Source organism: Cebus imitator, unplaced genomic scaffold (assembly GCF_001604975.1).
Source record: "Cebus imitator isolate Cc_AM_T3 unplaced genomic scaffold, Cebus_imitator-1.0 Scaffold177, whole genome shotgun sequence".
Taxonomy (NCBI): domain Eukaryota; kingdom Metazoa; phylum Chordata; class Mammalia; order Primates; family Cebidae; genus Cebus; species Cebus imitator.
Window position 1 is genome coordinate 3,114,335 of NW_016107492.1, and position 23,165 is coordinate 3,137,499.

The 23,165-nt window shown below is 37.0% G+C and overlaps 1 protein-coding gene across 8 annotated transcripts in view; it reads left to right on the forward strand.

Annotated features, from left to right (window-relative positions):
* The first annotated feature begins 246 nt into the window (after positions 1 to 246).
* Positions 247 to 23,165, forward strand: part of MAPK10 (mitogen-activated protein kinase 10) — a 314,404-nt gene continuing 291,485 nt past the window's right edge. For 4 of the 8 annotated variants that reach the window (XM_017545154.2, XM_017545151.2, XM_017545153.2 and 1 more), the window contains exons 1-2: positions 247 to 805; positions 5,820 to 5,934. The gene's annotated coding sequence lies outside the window, so the exon portion shown is untranslated. Of the gene's footprint in view, positions 806 to 1,585; positions 2,377 to 2,556; positions 2,815 to 5,819; positions 5,935 to 23,165 lie in introns of those variants that run through there. The other 4 variants (XM_037744509.1, XM_037744507.1, XM_037744508.1 and 1 more) reach the window with 4 other exon arrangements.

Below are 23,165 nucleotides of genomic sequence, written 5' to 3' on the forward strand. Positions count from 1 at the left end.
ATTACCATCTCTTACTTGTTTGACGTTTAGATATATTGCAGGAGATAGTTGAAAAGCAGAGGTTGACTGCATTTCCAGTGGTGTTTTGCTCTGCTGGTATTTGTTCCTCGGTGCCGCTGTGCAAAGGGCCAGAGCTGCATCAGATGGATCTTTTCTTCAGGTTGTGCAGGCTGGCTGCCGTGATGTAGTTGCTGATGTTGGCTGCTGACGATCCTTATTCTTTACATTTGCCTGGTCCTCATTTAACCGGAAAACACAGTAGCTGTAGCTGAACATAGGCTTTTCCTCTTTCTGTTTCCCCCTCATACCCCTCCCTAGACCTCTCTGGGCTTTGACGTCATGTGTGCTCCTTGCAGTTGCCATAGCAACCCCATTCCCCAAGCCCTCTCTGTCCGTCTCCTCTGGTAGGTTCCACAATGGTACAGGCAGCATCACGCTGCACAATGGTTTCTAGGCAGTGAAAGAGGGTGATTCAGCAAGCCACTCTTCTTTTCTCTTTAACCTCCCTTCACTTTTTATTTTTATGGGGGTGGGTGGTGCTTGCTATATGCTTACCTTTTTCTTTTCTTTTTTCATTTTTACAAATTTCCTTTTTTGTCCTCACCCCTCAATTCCAAGGGGCTTGAGTGAGTTTAAGATTGGGTTTTCTTGGAAATCACCTGTCCATCGTTAATTTTAAACAATTTCCCTATCGCCAAAGAATCTCTTCCTTATTAGTCTGGAATGTGGTTAATGAAAAACAAGTAGGGAGGATTTCTGGGGCAAACACTGCTGGATCAGGATCGTAGTTCTCAGGCACGGAATGGTAGGTGGCTCTTTGCTCGTTCTGGGTTCTAACCTGTTTTTGGAGGGTGGGGTGATGTCTATGGGTTGCTCCTGGTGGGGCGGGAGAGGGAGTTTGGAAGAGACGCTAGAAATGGGGTGGAAAGCAGGTTAATCAAGTGAACTAGCTTTGAGGCAAGAAGCCACCAGCTTTACCCTCTGTGCAGAACATCTCTTATCAGACTTGGGCGTGTTGAAACCTTTCTGTTTGGAGTGAGGGGTAGCAGAGGGAGGGAGGGAGCATTCTTATTGTGACCAGGGGTTTTTAGACCAATGCAGAGCTACAAAAGGAAATGGAAACAGAGAGAGAGAGAGAGAGAGAGAGAGAAAGAGAGAGAGAGAGTGAGAGACAGACTACATAGAGAGGGAGAGGGAGAGAGAAGCAAAAAAAGCTGTGCTTGTTAGAACTGCTGACCTTAGTTCCATATCTGAAAAATACAATGGGTTCTATAAAACATTTAAAATAATGTCTTTTAGTTTGAATTTATGTTTACTTCCTGAGAAGTATAACTTAAATATTTAAGATATATTTTACTAAGGAGCAGTATTTATATATATTAGGTCTAAGACTAATGGCATTACTCTTGCAGAACAACTCTAGGCTAAATCTGAGCTGGAGAGAGGAACACAGAACAGGGGTCAGGTTAGAGATAAGAGGAAGCATTGGCACTGCAGTCAAATAGGTAAGGGGTCCCTTTAAGAAAGTGATCTAGTCACAGCAGGCAGCATTTTTTTTGTTTTTTTCATGGCAAGGTTCCCAGGTATTCTGTGCTGGGATACTGTGTCCCCTACAAATGTCAGAGCTCTTTTGAAAAAAAAAATCAATAATAAGTATGGTAATATATTTATTAGAATCTATGTGTTTATGCCTTCAACAAAATAATGTAATTTACTGGAAAATCTATAAATAAATCAGATTATAGATATTACAAGAAAATTATCCATCTATATATTTTTCTCACCCTCCTCCCACATTTAAATCTAGAGACCTAGTCTCTGCTTTTACCCCTTTAAACAGATAACTTCCCAGGATACTGCAATTTAGCCACAGAAAAAGAATGGCTTATCCCAGAGCATCAGGCTCTGAAGCAATCACAAGGTTGTTTACATGGGCTGCCTTTGGTGCAGAGCCTGACAGTGTCTATACAGCAGCCCTGCCTGCTTCTGGTATGTTGACGATAACTTTTATGAACAAACTGCAAGGAAGCAGGCTAAGTCATATGGGACAGGCCACAGTTCAGGTGGAAAGAAAATGAGTGGAATCGCACCAGGCATTGCCAGTACAACATCGAATATCTCCCTCTATCCCTAATCTGCTAGTTGTCAGACCCTGGAAGATCCCACAGAATGCTTATCAACATATTTAAAATGGTTGCAGTAAGGACCATTTCTCTCAGAGAAGCTTCTGTGAATTTTCTACTTTAGGTCAGTATAGATGTTATAAATGTATAACAAGTAGATATATAAATGTAACACAAGCTTCTGACTTCACTTCAGAACCATTGGATGGTTTAGGGGTTGGATGCTTTGGATGTAGCAGCTTGGCTGCCTCTGGTATGTATTCCCTTCTCTTCCTTGATCACACTGTTAAAATTGACAAAGTATTGGGTTAGGTTATTTTATTATGTGGACCAACTGGGGTTTCTCTCCCCTACAATGGGACTAGAAAATCAGATGACAATGGTGGTGTGACCTTAAATATTAGAGTCTTCACGCTTTCTCATTTGCATGTCATTCCTCTGCTGTTGCACAACGACTTTAATTTGAGGGGCTCCTGTTCTTAAAAAATCCTCACAGTTTCAGTAAAAAGATTCTGGATAATGAGGCAGTAAGAAATTATATGTAGAGTGGAAAAATCAGCTGCCTCCAGCTTCCTGCCTGCTCGCCCCAGAACAGCATCTGCTGTTGAGAGGAGTGTGTTTGCCATGCTGGAAGGGGATGTTTATGAACAGATCCCAGAGGGACTGAGTGTGTTTTTGCTGTCATTGTCTGGTACGTCTGCAGCTATTAGTATTTAATGGTTTCATAGTACATGGTCTATATATTTTAAGGTTAGAATGAACTGAGAATTTATTGTCAATGCTATAAAATGTAAGTATTTTAAATTTATAGAAAAATTAATAAGATTTTCCTTGTTAGTATATCATACAGGAATATCATAAGCAAAACAAATTTGCCCAACCTAAGTAATCTGAGAAAACCTCCCATGTTTAAAGGCATAAACAAGGTTTTATTGTGGTTTCATGTAAATCAGTCTCTTTCTTTGGGTGAAGCCTAGTTATAAATTCTTCTTATGCTGAGACTAAAAGCTAAAAACAAATTGGGTGTTTACTTGTTTGTTAAATATGGGAATAGATATTCTCCCTTCATGCTCCAGTTCTGGCCTCAGGTCACATTTGTAGCTAAAGGACTTTCAGTGGAATTGGTGTGTTCAAATCAAATGATTGGCCGCTTATCAGAATAATGGACTCAAAACAAGAGAGACTTCCTTCAATTAGAATAAAAAGCAAACACATTGTTATCTTCAATTCTTTCTTCATTGCCCTTTCTATTTCCTCTTACAGTCTCTTTTAAGCTTTTGGTTGGACATTGCAACAATCATACAAAAAGAGGCACGGAAGTGTCCAGTAGTGACAAGAATGGAGTACAGTGCTCTGTTTGCTGCAGGACTGCTGAGTGCCTCCCTCTTACCACACATGCATCTATTATTGCATCTTCTTCTGAGGACCAAGGACTTGTGGAAAAAGTTGGGCCTGGAGACTAGTAGGGGAGATGCTTACTGGTAAAGAAGAACAGGGTCCATTTGCTTCTTTGGCATATTGGATTTTTTTGCATTACATAAGTCTGAGATGAGACACTGTATTGCTGATTCAGATAAAAAGATCATGCTGCATATTGATTGTTTAAAAAAATGTAACTTAGAATTGGAGCCCATCTTTTCAGAAATTCACCTAGCTGTACATGTTTGCATAGTGATGTTGTAAGGTTTTGACTAAAGATTATTCAGTTTGAGTACATTTTATCCTCATGAGCCAATCAAGGTAAAGAAGGGGAAAATACGAAAACTGTTTTGCATACCTTTTGTTTTCTGTATTTAATAGGGAGAAGCTTTATTTCTTATTGTGAATCTTGGTAGAAACTGTTAAGAGAAGACGTCAGGTAATATTGAAAGTCACTAAATAGAAACATTTTAGTTTTAAAATGTAGACCTCAAACATATACTATATTTGGTAAATAATTTTCTAGTTTATTTGATGTTTTGGATCCATAACAAGCCACTATGGCTTTTCTCACAGTTATTGTCTCTGGTGACTATGAGATGTAAAACCCCTAAGGCTTATGGAAATAATGCTTGTAGGAATGGAAATCGAAGTTTCCAATGGAAAAAGGAATGACTAAAGTCTCCTGAAAAGCATTCTTATCCACAGCTGCTCTAAAACCCTGAGTGGTGTGTAGGTTTAAGGCAAAGCTCCCCTATAGGGCAATCGGGCATATGCAGTGACCTGCTCAGTAATAAACAGGAGTTTCACTATCTTGTGTGTGTGTGTGTGTGTGTGTGTGTGTGTGTGTGTGTATGAAGAAAAACAAAAACAAAAACAGCAGTGACTTTAAAGTTCTAGAAATTCATCTTAGTGACTTGTCTTCATAGAGATAAAACTGACTCCTGTTTGTCTATGTTAACCTGCCCGGGTGTCCTGTGTGTTTTCTGAAAATGGATTGCTTAAAGCAATTGTCCTCTTCTTATAGATTGGAAATGGGATCTGAAAGCATTGATAGTGAAGTGAAGCTCTTAGGTTAGGTCTGTTTATATGTTTATTCAGTGTTTGTTGGTGGAAGCTCCATCACAGCACTTATATAATATAGTAATTGCCTATTCTTGTATTACCTGTATTCTCTACTAAGTTATAATCCCCATCAGGGACTGACTTTGTCTGTTTGGCACACAATAGGGACACACCAAATATTCATTAAATGAATATCTCTCATGTACTGAATTCTCTGCTAAGTGCTACGGTAGAAAAAATTGGGAAGCTGTAACACAAAGTTTCTGCCAATTGGAATCTATACTCATTTGGGGAGGTGAGGCTAAATATCAATAAAGATGGTATAAAATCAAGGGCCCATATTAGTGTTTTGATAATAAGTGCAATAGAAATTCAGAAGTGAAAGGAATCCACCTCGTCTGAAGTGGTGGTAGGTAGCAGTTAGTCCACACTAGGGTATCGGGGTGAGGTGGTGGGTGGTGAGAGAGCAGTAGTTCTAGAAGTAATTGTAAGCACCTGGCCAGGAAAGAGACTCTTAGTGTGGCAAAGAGGAGGCCTATTTTGGGTATGATGACCATATTTTCCAAACTAGAAATAAAAACTTATGGTTTGACAATGGGTAGCATGTTAAAAACTGCCACAGAGTCTGAAGAATAGTGTCTAATATAATGGTGGGAAGAACAGGCGATAATTGTGAAAAAGTAGGTTTGTAACTAGATCAGATGATGGAAGAACATAAATACAGGTCTTTTCAGAGCAACTCCAGTTTAGGTTTACTTTCTTTTGCATACTTCAGAGGTTTTCAAAATGATCCTCCTTTATTTATACCTATGTAACCATTATTCCAATTAAATCTTATATGAAAATCAGAATATGTAAATGTATGTAACAGTGGAGCTCTCCCAGTTGAAGATGAGTGGGATGCCTTGTATTAGAAAACCAAATTCATATCACAAGACCAATTATATCAACTGAAACCAAAATTACTTATTTGGTTTATGCTCAGATATTAAAATATCTAGTTGTTCTGGTATTGATAACATCAAAGTTCTTGTGCTTGCAATAAATTATGAAGAGAGATAACTACCTTGAGATGTTTCCTTTCCTCTGCCTGCACTCACCCACCCAATAACCAATTGTCTTTGATGTCAGCTTTTTGGTTTTCTAAATACAGGTGAAGTTCCCATTTAAATCTTAAAATCAAACTCATCTGTTTTTTGGCTTTGCTTTCAGGCTAGTGTGAGAAACATCAATGACAGACCCATCTCAGATTTTCACTATGGCAACTCATGCAAGAAACTGTTGAATTAGACCTGTTTCCTATAGATGAGAAACCATACAAGCTGTGGTGAGTTGCAAATTTAAAAATATTCCTTAGCATGAAAACTGTGATCTACATAACCAATTTAAATATCGCAGATGGTTTGGTATATGGATCTGGAGAAATACTGCTCCAAATAATGTCAACTACAGAAGTGAAAATCAATAGAACAGAATGGTTAATGGTGTGGTACTACTAATACCACATACAATAGTGAAAAGTCTTGAAGTGCATGGGTGCAGCAGATAATACCATGATACTACCACCATGGATGATACCTGCAATTAACATTTTCAGGTGGCAGAGTAACAGTTGGGTACCATTATTTTTAAGTAACTTTTATTATTTGCAACATTGTAGTATATTGTACTGATTCATCTTTAGTAGAAAAATTGGTTCTGAGATAAATTATGGTTTTCAGTTTCTTTTAGGAGTACACACACACATACACACACACACACACACACACACACACACACACCATTTAGCTTTTCTGAAATAAGAGTAGAGAAATCACAGTTTTATAAAACTCAATTCATGGGCATTTTAGCCTACAAATACTTTTGCTTAACAAAACAATGTTAAAAACAGATCCAGTTGCTCTGCCTTGTTGGAATAACTTTAAAAATTTATTATTTTATAAAAATATCAGCACACACGGGTAGAATATCTTTTTAAATCAAATACTTGATGCTTCATAGTCACCAAAGTCAATAGTCAATAGATTCCAGCAGAGATGAATGAGTTATAATCTGTCAAGTAACATATTTGAGAACTAGAGTTTGACTGTGGTGCTTATCAGACTCCAAAAGAAGCTGTTTTGAGCTAGTGATCAATATCTTTCTTTCATTTGCCTAGTGGCTTATATAACTCTAGATAGGTAGGCTGCCCTGTGAATTAATGTATAGCCTATAACTGCAGAAGGCTGTTGAAATTAATCCTAGAGTTACTTCATATAGTGATTTTATAAAACAATTCATAAAAAACAACCTGTCTCCCATTATGTTGAGAAAACAGATCTGATAGCCATCACTATACTGTGCTTAATCAAAATGTATTTAATGAGTGTTACAAAGAATCACATATAATTGCCAATAACAAACCATTTTTGATCTAAAATAAGGACAATTTTATATGGTTGAACCTAATATGTTATATGTTACTACCAATGATGTAGACAGCATATTATGCTCTCTCCATTCTGAATATTACTTCACTAATCAAACTCTTAGTGAGAATCTGTGATATAGGTAGCATGTTTAGCTTTGGGGTAGATAAAAGGCAGTCCCTGCTTTAAAGGAGACCTCAGTCTAAAGAGTGTAGTGCTTATAATAAAATGTTCTTATTAATGGGGCAGTTGTGTTCCAGAGTGTGGCATTTATAAAGTGCTATTACGTGAGTAGGTATAGAGTGCCAAAGGAAGTGCGTCGCAGGAGACTAACGCAGATGTGGTAGAGATTAGTCAAGGAAGGGTTCCCAGAGGAAGGGATCTTTTAGTGAACTATTAAGCGCAGTAAGAGAATAGCCAGGGGAAGGGAGGATGCAGTGCATAGTGGGAACATTTTTTAACAGACCCGGAAGCCTGAGAGAGCATGATTGATTGTGTGGGGATACTAGGTATTGTTTACTATGCTGGAGCAGAAATTGTAGTGGCAGAGATAAAGTTAAGGAGGAATACAAGACATGTGCCATGAAGGGTCTCTTAGATAAAATTAAGGAGTTTGGAATTTGTTTCAAAGTGAAGAGCTTTTGAAAGATTTTAAGTAGGAGATCAACATAATCAGTTTATTTTTTATACCATACACATAGAAGAGTGTATAAAACAGAGGTTAAAGAATAATTGTAAACCAAACATCACGTAAACAAATCAAACAACATAAAACAAATCAAACAAATAAATCAAACATTACATAATACACTCCCAGCAAGCCCTTATGTGTCCCTTTCAGATCACATACTTTTCCTTCCTCACTTCTAACTACTATCCTACCTTTTGTCATGCACATTACCTTGCTTTTCTTTGTAGGTTTTCTAATTATGTGTGCATCTCTGTGCTATAAATCTTAGTTCTGACAATGCTTCAGCTCCATGTATTTAGAATTATAGCATATATACTCCCAATCACCTGATTATTTTGCTAACATTGTGAGATTCTTCCATGTTAATGCATAGAGTTATTCATGTAAATTGTTGTATAGTATTCTACTGTATTACTATGCCAAAATGTACTTATCTAGTCTACTGTTGTTGAACATTTGGATTAAATCTATTTTATTTAATGCTAGCATATATATAAATTTAATATAATTTTTATGTTTATATATTAGTTATCATAGATTCTGATATTTACCCTTCTCTAGGATAAATATCAAGGGAAGGAACTGCTGAGTTTTTGGGTATGTGCGCCTTTAATTTTACTAAATAATTCCAAAATATTTTCCCCAATCAGTTGCATCAATTTACATTCCCAGCATCAGTATGTGAAAAACTCTACATTCTCAACAACACTTGATTTACAAGTTCCTAAATTTTTCTAATCAGGTAGATACATAATTGTACTCATAGAAGTATTAATTTGCATTTTGCTGATTACTAATGAAGAAGAGCATCTTTCCCTTTTTTTTTTTTTTTTGGTAATTTGGTTTTCCTCTTTTGTGAAGTGCCTGCTCAAATTTTTTTGAGATGTATCTTTCAAAATAATAACTAACACTTATTGAGTTCTCACTGTGTAATAGGCACTATAGTAAGTACTTTATGAACAGCTCATCTTCCTATTATCCCTATAATTTACAGGTAAGGAAACCAAGGTTTAGACAAGTTAAATCACTTACTGACAATCACACAGTTAAGAAACAGTGGAGTTAGCATTCAAGCCCAAGTCTTTCTGATTCCAGAGTTCTTCAGTTTCTCAGAGAATGTTTGGAAGGGGATTTGATTAGAACCAGGGAGAATATTTAAGGTGCTATTGCAGGAATCTGCTTAAAAAATAAGTGCATAAACCAAAGAATTGCCAATAGGGTATATGTAACAAGCGACCGAAATTGGTAATGAATGTGGTGGGCAAAGGGGGGATTTAAAACATCTCAAGTTTTAATACCTATCAGCTAGGTAGACTCAATATTAGTCATACAATGTGTATGTGCACACACACACACATTGTATGTGTATACACACATTGTATGACTAATAATGTCATCTATTGTACATGTATTATACAATACATTGTCATATATTGTGTGTGTGTGTATATATGTGTACATATATAGAATACAGGTATTGTTGTAGGTACCAAGAATTCATTTTACAAAGTCCAGGCATTGTAGTACTTACTAGAATGCATCTTATAACTCTACAATTCAATGAGATGAATTTAGTTCACAGGCTCATACATTTTAGGCTTTAAAGCAATGACATTGTTCATTTGGGTCAAATCTTTACTTTTTTTTTTTTTTTAAAGATATGAAATCTGCTGCTAAGATAAGGTAAGTGGCTTGTTTTGTTCAAGATCACATGTTGCTAGGTGTCAGGTTAAGAATAGATATCAGGCCTGCAAAAAAATGCAAAGAAATAACAACCACCTGATTTTTAAATTAACAAGTGATGACACAATCAACCTATCCTATTTCCTAAACATTTCTCATTTCAACCTTTTTTCATCTAAATCTGTTGTTACTGCCATAATTTAAGTCCTACTCCTCATCTTTAGCAGGTTTATTTAAATAGCCTAGTATACTATCTTCTTGTCCATGATTCTACCAGTGAATCCACCAGACTTGTTATTTGATTTGCAGTTGTTACCGTATAATTTCCCTATTTAATTTTTGATATACTCTGTCATCCATGTAATAACTTCCCTTTTCCTTAAGACATGTTATACTCCTGCAGGACAGGTGGCTCACGCTTTTGTAATCCCAGCACTTTGGGAGGCCAAGGCTGGCGGATCACCTGAAGTCAGGAGTTTGAGACCAGCCTGGCCAACACGGTGAAACCCCATCTCTACTAAAAATACAAAACTTAACTGGGCATGGAGGTAGGCACCTATAATCCTAGCTGCTTGGGAGGCTGAGGCAGGAGGATCCCTTGAACCTGGGAGGTGGAGGTTGCAGTAAGCCAAGATTGCACCACTGCACTCCAGCCTGTGTGACAAAGTGAGATATGTCATACTCCTGTTCACCCCCATTTTAGACACTCATGACCTTTTAAATTGCCTGGAAACACCAGTATGCTTCGATTTCATCACACATACTCAAGTATTTCCTACCTCTGTGATTTACTTCATGCTGTTTATTCTGCCTGTTTTCGCTCTGCAAAGCCCTTACTTACTCCTTTCCATCCTTTAAGACATTTGCAATGCTAAGATGGTCTGGGGGCTAGCAGCATGGACATCTCCTGGAGACTGATAGGATGCAGCATCTCGGGTCCTACTGCTCAGACACAGTGATTAAGAAACTGCATTTTCACCAGATTCCTAGGGGATTTTAATACATGTTAAAGTTTGAGAGTACTATTTAGAACCACTTTAGATTTCATAAGATTCAATCTCCTCCTGGAAACCTTTGAGATCCCTTCCATCCAGCGTTGAGTCATTCTTGGTGCTCTCACCATAACCTGTGCATTATCTACCCCACTGTACTACCACAGTATCTTGTTATCTGTTTATTATCTGTTTGTGTCTTCTTTGCCTCCCACCTTAGCCAGGGGGTATTTTGAGCCAGATTCATCTTTGAATTTCTTATACATAATTCAGTGCCTGACACTTGATAGGTACTGCATAAATATGTATTGAATGATTGACAAAAGAGAGAAGAATGAGAAAGAGGTAGATAATACAGAAACAGAAGCAGGACAAAGACAGACACATGAAGAAAATAACACACAGTGAAAGAGACTTCCATAGAGATAAAACTACATAAAGGCACCACAAATTCTGTCTCTGGATACAATCTGGAAAGCAGCCTGGCAGAGAGCCCACAATCTTAAGGTTAGATGATGGCCTTCGTGGTTTATCTCAGAAGAAAAATTTTACTTAATTTCTCATTTAACAGCATTGTTTTTTGTTGGCTTTTATTAAGTAAATTTTTCCAAAATTTGCCCTACTTTCCTAAACAAACTGTTAATACTGTCATTTTTACTATTCAGAGCCCTCTTGGAATATTCTGTGTAGCTTTTAGTGCCCTCTATGTTCATAAAATGAAGTGGATCCTGAAGATTATGTTGAGGATGGTGATGATATAGAAACCATATCTTGTGATGCACAGTCAAGAGAAATTACAGTGTTTTGCCTGGAGAACAGAAATGAAAAGATCGAGGCGGAGGGAGGCAGTGCTAGAGAGAGAAAGAGAGTGCAACTTAGCAAGCAGCTGCCTTCAATATTTAAGGGCTTTCATATGAAAGAAGTTAGAGGATGCAGGATTGTTTTTAAGTTGTACTGAAGGCAGAACTAAGAGACCAATGAGTGGATAGTAGGTACTGCACATAAAAAAAATTTGATTATAAGAACTGTTTGAGTCTGTGCTTTTTGAAAAGTAGTAAAGTTTTCATCACTGGAAGTATTTAACTATCTTCAGAATTGAACAAATATGAAGAGCTTTTTAGAGATGATACTATGTGGTATAGGAGATTGAACTAAATGACTGTAAGATCTAAGGTCCTTATTACTCATAAATCTATAGTTGTTCAGAGAAGTACAGGAAGAATGGTGGTAATAAAGAATTACAATAATGGTTAACGTTTATTGAGTGACTACTTCATGCCAAGCACTGTTCAGAGTGCTTCCCATGTACTAGTTAACTTGGGCCTCACAGCAATACTACTGAACATTTCTGTTTTACAAAAGATGAAAACAAAGCACAGGTGATTTAGTAACATACTCCAGGTCAGGCAGCTAGTGGTACATGATTCTGACTCTGGAGCATATGCTTTTTATTACTATGCTATATTCTTTGTAGTGTTAAATATTAAAATTGGACCCAAATGGAGCCTTAAAATATTGATGTGGTTTGAATTCCAGGTAAGTATAAGAATTCCAAGGAATGGTAACAGTAACATAATCAAAGTGAAAAGAGATAGAAATTAGCATAACAGGTTTGTTGACACAAATGTCTTACAAATGTGACAAAAAAGAGAATATTCAGAAATGTTTAATTCTGTAGTGCTGTTCTGTCTTGCTTCTCAATGGCTGCAAGTTACTAAGTTGGGAAATTAAATCTTTAGGCATATTTAACCTGGTAAAACCAGTGTAAGTAGCCCTAGACTGTGATCAGAATTTTTTGTTCCCTCCAAATTCTTATGTTGAAGTCCTAACCCCAAGAAGATGGTATTACGAGATGGGGCATTTGGGAGTTGATTAGGTCATGAGAACAAAGGTGACTGGGATTAGTGTTCTTATAAAAGAGATTCCAGGGAGCTAGCAATATTTTCTACCATGTGAGGATATAGCAAGAATACACTGTCTATGTGCCAGAAAGCGAAACCTCACCAGACGCTGAGTCTGTTTGTAACTTGGACTTACCAGCCTCCAGAACTGTCACAAATACATTTCTGTTGTATATAAGCTGCTAAGTTTATGGCATTTTGTTATAGCAGCCTGAATGGACTAAGACATTCTAGTATTGTATAAAATTTTCACAAACTTTTTTCTCCACTGATTGGTAGAACATCTATCTGTGTTTTAGGAAGATGCATTTGGGGCTGTCATTGTTTGAGAGTTCCCAAGTAATTTGATGCCTTATCAGGAGCACATATTCAGTGCTTTCTCTTAGAAATTGGGATTTTCCTGGAGTTTGAAGACTGAGTAAGCATGTGCAAAAATTTTAGGTTCTTCATAAATAATTCTCTGTATTTTGATAATCAGTATCAAAGGAACTACTATTAGAATCAAAGTATGAGATTTTAATGAAAATTTGGTTAACATAACAAACCTATTCAGGTTAAGACTTGAAAAATTTAATGTACAGTTGAACAGCATTTATTACATGTGATAATTTATTATTTGCATTGTAGATACTATAAATTTTGTATGCCAGATGTTTTAAAGTTTTCTTTCTATTTTTACTTTTGGAAGGCCCAGGTGGGTTGTGAGTGCTTTAAATCCTGAGACTGACTTTTAAGCTGTTTCAGATTTAACCGTGGACAATCTTCATAGTATTGCTTTCAGAAAGTCACTTCTAAATCTTAAGAATGAATGTAATTCTGTTTTGGAGTTCAGTTTATTAAAATATAGATACATCTTAATAAAGATACTCTTCTATATTAAAACACACACACACACACACACACACACACACACACACACACACGTGGGTACATATGTAATATTTGACTCATTCCCTGCCAAAAAGATTGAATAAAGTATATTAAGCAAAAACTATGTGAAAAAATGAGTAGGAAACAACTTAAGCTATACAGCTGACCTTTGAACAATATGGGTTTGAACTGTGTGGGTCTACTTATATGTTTTTTTTTTCCCCTAAACAAACTTGGATTAAAAATATAGTATTCCTGGGATGTGAAACATCCAGATATGGAGGGCTGACTTTTCCCACAAGGCTGATTGTTGGACTTTAGTATGTGTGGATTTGGTTAGAGACCTGAGGTCCTGAAACCAATTCCCTTAATATACCTAAGGATGACTGCATTTTATTTTTTCTGAGTTTCAGGGTAGTACAGTCAGCCCTCTGTGTCTACAGTTTCACATTCGTGAATTTAACCAACCATGGTTTGAAAATGTAGTTATGCCTATGATGGTTATATCTGTACTGAACACATTTTTCCCTTGTCATAAATAATACAGTATAACATCGATTTACATAGCATTTACATTGTATTAGGTACCATAAGTAATCCAGAGATGACAAAGTATATGGGAAAAGGTGTGTGGATTGTATGATACTACCATTTTATATAAGGGGTTTGAGCATCCTTGGATTTTGGTATCCTCAGGGGTGGTCCTGGAATCAATCCCCTGAAGACAGCTCGTGACACCTCTATGTCATGTCATATGTTTGTTTGACTATCCTGTTGTCAACCAGGGTTCAGGTTAACAAAGTGAAGTATCACAGGCAATAATCTTTCATTCATTGTACTGATTGTAGTTTTGGTCCTTTGTACAGATGTCTGACTCTGTATTATAATTTAAGGAACCAAAACACATTCTAATTTTCACGTATCTCTGCTTCTAAAACTGATAACATGTTTAAAATTTCCACTTGCCCTTTTAGTTGACGACTCCTGTTCAAGTAGAAATGTTATGAGGCAAATTGATTGGCTTGCTAACTTGATAAACTAACTTGAATTAAGGTATGAATTGGTCATAACGGATTTTGGATCAGAGGTACTAACCATTTTTTAATAAATGTGATGCATTAAAATAGCAGGACACTGAAGGAATATATAGGAAAAGTTTTTATATGGAGAGGGAATCAAGAATGGTCTAAAACAGAGTGTTTTGTTCGAGTTTAGGAGATTATTTTAAAGTTTTATTCATATGGTCTCTGGAAAAGGAAGAGGCCTTCATGCTAGATTTTTATCCCAGCTGTCATGAATTACTATTTCTTTGGGCAAGTCTTAATTTCTAAGGTGACTAAGACACCAATAGTTTCACTGGGTATATTGGAAAATCCCAGTACAGTTTATAAATCCTAATTTCTAAAGGCAACTTTTAAAAGATTTCTCCCATAAGTAATCAATGAACAAATATTTGCACACATTAGTCCTTCTTTAGCAAAGAATAATTTTAATATAAGACAAAGCTGGGCTTCAACTGTAAATGAGAGAGTTGTAATAGATAATGTCTAAATTTCTTTAATTATAAAAATTATGTGGATTATGTTTCACAGATTGAATTAAAGAATGAGATGATACCTAGGAGTTTACATTCAAGCTGGGTACCTTGGTGGGGGAAGCCTTGGCTAGTGAAGAACTCCATGAGGATGCAAAACAACTATGAGGGAAAGAGAGGGCTAGGAAAGCTCTTAGAGAGGGACTTGCCAATGCAGTTTTGCTTTAACCTCCCCACTTTTGTTGCTTTCAGCTTAATTCTGCCCATTCTTATTTACTCTAAATCAAGAAATAAGATATTTTAGCTACAGGAAGTCACTTCTAATTATTAAAAATGTACTATCCATTAGGAAGATAGTTTATGCATTGCCAGCCAAACTACATCAGCTTTCCAAGTTCGCATCGTTCTTTATCCTAAAATTATCCTTTGCTATTGAAAGACTAGTGTGCACAAATATTTGTTTATTGATTTACTTATGAGAGAAACCTTTTAAAATTTGACTTTAGAAATAATGATTTCTAAACTGTACTGGGATTTTCTAACATACTAGGTGAAGCCGTTGGTATCTCCCTCCCTCTCTCCCACCCTCCCTCCCTCCCTCCCTTTCTCCCTCCCTTCCTTCCTTCCTTCTCACCCACAAATATTTACTGACCGTTTACTCTGTACGAGGTGCTACAGAAACAAAGATAAATTTGACTTAGTCTCTGTTCCTAAGCAGCTCACTATTATACTAGGGGGCTTAGGGGGTGGTGAGAGAAAGGAGAAAATCCTGTGAATAAATCTCACACATACAATAGTTTCTTTGATAAATGTTGAGAGCTGGTGTGGTGGCTCATGCTTGTAATCCCAGCACTTTGGGAGGCAGGATTGCTTGATCCCAGGAGTTTGAGACAAGCCTGGGCAACATAGCAAGACACTAACTCTACAAAAAAAAAAAAAAAAAATATATATATATATATATATATATATATATATATATATCTGAGTGTGGTGACATATGCCTATAGTTCCAGCTACTCGGGAAGCTGAGGGGTTAGAATTCCTAGACCCCTGGAGGTTGAGGCTGCAGTGACTGTGATGGTGCCACTGCACTCCAGTCTGGATGACAGAGCAATACCCTGTGTCTAAACTCAACTTCTATCCAGGCATTCTTAAATGAGGTTCTGCAGAGAAACATGTGTCCACTGCCCTCAGGCAGTAATTCTCAAATGTTTTAACCTCATGATCCCTTTATATTCTTGAAAGGTATTGAGAAACCTAAAGAATTTTTGTTATAGCCACTGGTATTTATCATTTTAGAAATTAAAATATAAAATTTTAAATATTTGTGTAATTTATTTAATAATGAACAATTGTAAACCCATCACATGTTAACGTAAATAATGCTATCTTTTTATGAAAACTACTTTCTATAAAATAAAAATAATTTAGTGACAAAGTGACGTTGTTTTATACTTTTGCCAATCTGTTTAATGACTACTTTAAGAGAGGGCACATGAATTCTCCTATGTACCTATTTTTTTTGTTATACACATCAAGTCACCTCTGGAAGATTCTAACATATACTTGTGAGAATATGAGAGTGACAATGTTGAACCATTTCTTCATATTATTTGGAATTAGTTTTGACTAATTTGGGGATCACATGAAAGGGTCTTGGGGGCCCTCAGAGGTCTGTGTACTATACTTTGAGAATCACTCCTAAAAAGTGTATGCTGTATGTAATGAATAGATGTCTCTTTTATGCATCTAGCATGGTACTATTAGGTAATACCCTTGGGAAAATTGAGAAAATGGTGTTTTGCTATTTAGATAAGGTACTGTAAATGAGGAAGGCTGCCTCATGAAAGGAAGGCTGTTTCTCATTCTTACCCATCACCTGTCACAAAATCTGACATGGGACCTGACTCTGAGAATGTCAGTGTAGAACATTCTAACAAGAGAGATGTACTTTCTTAAGTCACTGTAGTCCTAGGTAAAATGTGGCGAGTGCTACAAATAAGACTAAACATGGAGGAGCTGGAGGAAGCAGTCCTTTCCAGTAGTGAGTCAGGAGGGCTTCACGAGGAAGACAGCACTGGGGTGGAAATACTAACATATTTTGATAATGCCAAGAGTTTGGAAAGGTAATTTCTGGAAAAGGGAACAGAATGATCAAGTAGCAGAGTGGGTTTGGAGTTCAGAAGTTTAGTCTTGGATGACTTCTGCACAGGGGACATGGCAGTCAGAGACATGGCTAAGAAAATAGATTGGGGCCAGACTGAAGGAGGCCTCGAATGATCTGTGAAGGAATTTGGGGTCTGTTTCTATAGATGATGAAGAACCTCTGCTTTTTTTCCGAACAGATTTAAGAAAATTATTCTGGCAGTAATGTTGGTTTGAAGAAGAGAGATAATAGAGGCAGGATGAGCAGTAAAAAGGAAGAAGAAAGAGAGAGAATCCAGCTTGAACAAGAGGCAGTAAAATTCCAAGTAGGAAGGTCCAGTTGATAAAGAAGACCCCAATGTCTGAGACAATTTGGAGTAAGAAGCTGTAAATGAGAGTTTCACTCAAGGGGAGGAAAACACTGGGTTCTCTATGATTTCATTCTAGGCTTAGCCACAGTTTTGCTAAGCAATTATGCACAGGTCCTTGGGCTTTGGTTTCTCCATATGTAAAATGTAGAAATGGATTGCTTGCCTGTTTGTGTCACAGGAGTCTGTGTAAGGATTATTGAGTTCTTTGACAGAAAGGCACTTTATTAATCTAAGCCATCAATAATAAAAATGAAAATGTTTGCCAGGTTCTTTTGTTCCTATGTGGAAGGCTGCTATGTAAATATGAAATACTGCCTGGAACTATTATCATTGTTAATAATAGTAAAGTCATTACCACAAAATGCCTACACAGAAAACTTGTTCTCAAGTCAGTTCTGAAGAGGCATGGGAAGTTCATTCCATTTTGTTTATTACAAGCCTTCCTTATTGTAGACTACTTTCCTGGTTAGTAGATAAGTCATTTTAACAGTATTTGTATTTTACTGTATCTCATTATTACCATCACTCTATTCTAGTCACGTATTCCATTGCTATCAGGGACACCATTCTCCTGACTTTCCCCATGCAGAAAGAGATGCGACAACATTGATGCGTCTAGTTACCTGCATGAGTGTTCTTGTCAATTTTAGCTATTTTCATCAGTTTAACCCATGGCTATATAGTCTGTTGGTCAAGCAGGTAAACTCCAGAGTTAAACTGCCTGGATGTAAATCCAAGTTCTACCACTTTACATGAGATCCTGGTTAAGTCACATAACCTCTTAAGTTTTGGTTTCTTCAACTGTAAAATGGTACGAATAATGGTACTTTCCTATAAAGTTATTGTAAAGGTAATGAAGGTAAAGCTCATAGCATTAGGTGCTCAGCAACTGCCAGGTGTTTTTTTTTCTTTTTTAGTCAATTTTTATTACCATTATCATCATGTTTTCTCTTTTTTTAATCGGGGTCCTTTCCCATTCCTTGTCAATTAATTATTTGCCTTCTAGTAGTTAATTTGTGGTAACATAATTGATCACAACCTTTTTATTACCTAGAGTAACATTCTAAAGAATCCACAAAAATCTTAAATTTTATTCATTGCCCTTTTATGTATTCCTCTTGCACTTGCTCTCCAGCAAGTCAAGTACTTAATTCTGCTATAAATATAAGATATCTAATAAGTTTGTGCTAACCATTGACAGGTGTTATTTCCTATGACACATTGCTATCCTCCCACACAATTGTTCTATCAAGAAAATTTTCTTGCCATTTTCCTTTTTGACCCATGTATTTATTCTCTTCTCAAGATCTGTATCAGTATGTTTCTGTTTTTGCTATTAATCTTGTCTCCCAAGATGGCTAAAAGTACCTTCCCATATGATCTCAGATACATCGAGGTCTGTTTGGAACATATACCAAGCCCTCAGTTTAGAGTGCTGAAGCTACAGCCAAGTTTGTCTTATGCTCACCAAAGCAAAGCTCATTTTTCTAATTTGCACAAAGACTTCAAGAGTATATTGGGATAGTGTGTGATCCTGTTTAGCACCTTATCAATTGTTATCCATTAGTATTGTTAAGTCATGACTGTAAATTCCTGCGGGTTTTGGCCAAATATAACACTGGCAGATTCTCCTTTGTGTCACAGTTACATAGAATGAATACTTAGCCACCATCTCTCCCTATGTTGTTTATGACTTCCTTGTGTCATGAACCAAATGAAAGCAATGGTCTTGCTTTATGTGAAAAGTTAATCTATATTTGCTAATAGTGAATTATATTCTATTGAAATTGTATAAGACATTAAAAATTACTATTGAAAATGGCTGCTAGTAGAGGTGGAAAATGATTGAGTAGAAAGCCAAAACAGAATATATTAGCATTTAATCAGTTTCTTCCTTTATGATTCCAGTACTGAGTCTTTCTGTTAGTCACACTGGCTTAGAAACTACTTAGATGAACGTACCAGAAGGGAGTTTCCTTTTTGAAAATTGTTATCTTCTATCTGGTATTAGGTCACAGAGATGAAAAGTTAGCACCTCTGCTGTGTTTACTTTTTAGTATGGGGTATACTTACCTTAGTCACATGCTAGATGTGTGATATGGTTTGGCTCTGTGTCCCCACCCAAATCTCATGTTGAATTGTAATCCCCAAGTATCAGGGAAGGGACTTGGTGGGAGGTGATTGGCTCGTGGGCGTTGATTTCTCCCTCCTGTTCTTGTGATAGTGAGTGAGCTCTCACGAGATCTGATGGTTTAAAAGTGTGGCACTTCCCTCCATGCTCTCTCTCCTGCTCTGCCATGGTAAGGTGAACTTGTTCCCCTTCACCTTCTGCCATGATTGGAAGTTTCCTGAGGCCCCCTAGCAATGCTTCTATGCAGCCTGCTGATTTGTGAATCAAATTAAAACTCTTTTCTTCATAAATTATCTGGTCATAGGTAGTTCTTTATAGCAGAGTGAAATGGACTAATACAATATGTGATCTTGGCCAAGTTGTCTAATGCTTGGTCCCTCAGTTTTCTGCTTTGTGTAATGAAAACAATAAAAGCATCCATCCCATGAGGTGGTTGTGATAATTAATTGAGGAAAGAGATGTAAAGTTATTGGAACTATACTTGGCACAGAGCAAAACTTTAGTATCTTTTAGCAAGTATCATTAACTACTTGAAGTAACATAGTAGTAAAGAGCTTAGTTCTGGAGTAAATTGGTAGGCTTGAGTTCTAACTCTTTCATTTGCTGCCTGTGCAATTTGTGGATTCACCTTTCTGAGCCTCTGTTTCATGTAAAATTGGTACAGTAAGAATATTTACCTTCCAGGGTTTATGTGAGAAATAAATGGGAAGCACTTAGCATAATTGCTCATTGAATATTAGCTATCATTTTTTATAATCCTTATGACACATGACTTATATAATAATTATTTAGCAAATACTTACAGAGAACTTATTTTGGGTCAGGCAATATCTCAAGTATCTTACATATGCTATCTCATTTATTCCTCACAATATCTCTAAAGAGGTAAGTAGCCCTTGTTATCCCTATTTTACAGATGAGTTAATTGAAGCACAGAGAGGTTAAGCAACATTTCCAAGGTCCCTCAGTGAGTAAGTGGTGAAACAAAATCTGTGCATTTATCCATTATGCTCTATGACAATAAAGAAAAAAGTTGAATATAATGTTTGGAAAAGAAAATTCGACTGTTAGGCTAATGACTGAGGCTCTCGTTGTGTCCTGACCTTTTTCAAACTCTGAATCTATTCAACTGGTCAGATAAATCTGGTTAAAATGAAGATTAGTAGGTAGCACTGAAGAAGAAAATAAGGTAAGGCAATCTCTGAAACACCTGTAATCTGAGCTGTGTGTGGAAGTGGAGCCTTCAGTACTTTTTCCCCAAGAAAAGCTCTTTTTATCTTGAGGATGTGGTGGGAGCATGGTTTACTTGAGTATTTCCAGTCTTATTTAGCTTCCGCCTCTTCTTCCCTTTGCTGCTGCCTCCCTTAGTCACTACATGACTCTGCCTGAGGCCCTAGGCAATTGTACGCATTTGCTTTATACCCTGAAAGTCCCTGGTGATATTTGGGATGACTTCTTGTTGTAATGCAGCCTTGTTACACTGTGTGTAATAAAATAGTGCCTGGCTGCAGAGTGTGATGCTAAGGGCTTCTGCTTTCAAGTCATACAGAGCAGATTCAGATTCTCAATCTGCTTATATGGGCAAATTAGTCAGCATTTTTAAGACTTAGTTTTTTAATCTGCAAAATGGGTATATAGCACATACCTGAGTCTTTGAGAGAATTGAATGTAAAACATTTTAATACTGTGTCAGGTATTAAAATTCCCTGGGAATTTTGTTGTTAACACTAAACACTAAAAACTTTGAAAAAGATTGGTTTGCTTTGGATCATTACCAAGCACTTTTATCACTGAAATAACAAAATAAACTCAGTTGTTATCATGACAAATGTCCTGGGGGTACTTTTCAGTATAATAAACTAATTTCATTTCCTCATTAACATGTATACTCCTGGGTGAACCCTACTAGGATTGGGAAGAGCAAGCTGTGGATAGGCTATAGGGCCTGCAAGTACAAGAGAAACATGTGTCTATAAAATAGTTCTCTGCTTTTTATTATCTGAGTATGTGAATGCAGAACTTGAAGCTGAAATCACCCCCAGAGCAGGGGAGTTCCCACAAGAGCGTGCCCCAAACTGTCCTGAGATGGGGCCCATTGGGATTCCAAAGAAAGAAACTCAGATGCCGGGGTAATCAGTCCAAAACATTTATTAGGGCAACTTACAGAGGGCTGCAGCAGTCCTCAAGATAGACAAGAGGAAAGGGGTGTTCTACATAGGTATATCTGCAGAAGCGGGTAAGGAAATGAAGTTTATATGAGGGTTTCAGGAATTCAGCTCAGGGCTAGAGCCAGTTTCTTTCAGTGTTTTGGGAAATGACATAGATGCCTTTATCAGTGATTAGGAATGATCAAAGCCCCAGTTTGGGTTCAAGCCTGCTGGGAAAAAGCTGCAGCTGGCCAGGTCACAGAAGGGTCAAGGTACCCTGAGATTTTCAGTCAGGACATAGAAAGAAGGTGTTTGTGTGGGAGGGGAACTGGAAGGACACTACAGTTAATGTACTCTGCAGATTTTCAAATTTTCTGTAAATCTAAGATATTATTTTTATAATTTCCACAAGGAATTTCAGAAGATAAGCAGTATGGAATCAGTTTATTCAAGGAAGGCAGAGAGGAGGATGTCTTGCATTATATCTTAAGGAAAGTAGATGGATTGGATTGGAGGAAATTGGAATTTGAGCAATTAGCTGAAAAATGGCATATATATATTGTAAGAGCATATCTGATAAGAATAAAATGACCAATCTGATAGTACTGGGATATTTGACATCTATATGGGCAAATCAATGGAGCCCTGGGTGCTAGGTAAGGAATTCTGGGTGATATTCAGTTGGCCTCAGCCCATCAGTTCTTAGATTCCCCAGGGAATTAGCAAGCAATATTTTGTTTACTGCATGTGGAATGGCAATGGCAGATTAATTGGATCCTCTACTCCAGTTCCTGATCCAGGCACTGATACAAGGACTATTTGTTATAGTCCCTCCTTCTAGGTTGCAGACATGCTCTGGGTTATCTGGTTGTGGTGGGTGCAGATGTCTACCATTTTGAAGACTCAGAATTCTCACCACTTTCTATTTCCCCATTCTATTTCTGGTGTGAGGCAGTTTCTCCTTTATGAGTCTCCAAACAAAGGGACTTACCTACTTTCTTCTGGACATCCACTCATGTAAATGTGGATACAGAGTAATTTCTGGGGAGTTCATCTGAATTGAGTCGTGTGATTAGCACTTCCTTGTTGATCAAGTTGACCATCAACCTCTTATCATTAGTGCAAAAAATCATTTTTAAATTTAATCTACTGCAAGACTTCTAGCTACATTAAACTGAACCATTTAGAGATAAAGGCAATCTGGAATGCACTATCAGTTACCATATTGATTCTAAGAATAGACTTTATTTATTCACTGGACAAATATTTATTGAGTATCTACTATGTGCCAGGTCCTGTACTAGCTGTGGGAATGCAGTAGTGAATATGATAGATTAAAAAATCATTCTGATGTTGTGGAGCTTATATTTTGATGGAAGGAGACAGAAAACAAACTGAATGAATAAATGAAATATTTCATATATTAGATGGTAGAAATGGTTGAGATAGAATATTGAGCAGAAATATAGAATAGAGAGTGTGGTGAGGAGTTTCAGTTTCAGATAGAGGGATGAGGGAAGACCTCCCTGGTGTGTCATTGAGCAAAGACCTTGTTTGATATAATGTCATAGGCTTGTATTCTTCCTCTCTTGATTCCGTGTTTGTCCCTTCCAAAGCTGTTGTTTGATAAAAGTGAAAGGAATTGGCCGGGCGCGGTGGCTCACGCCTGTAATCCCAGCACTTTG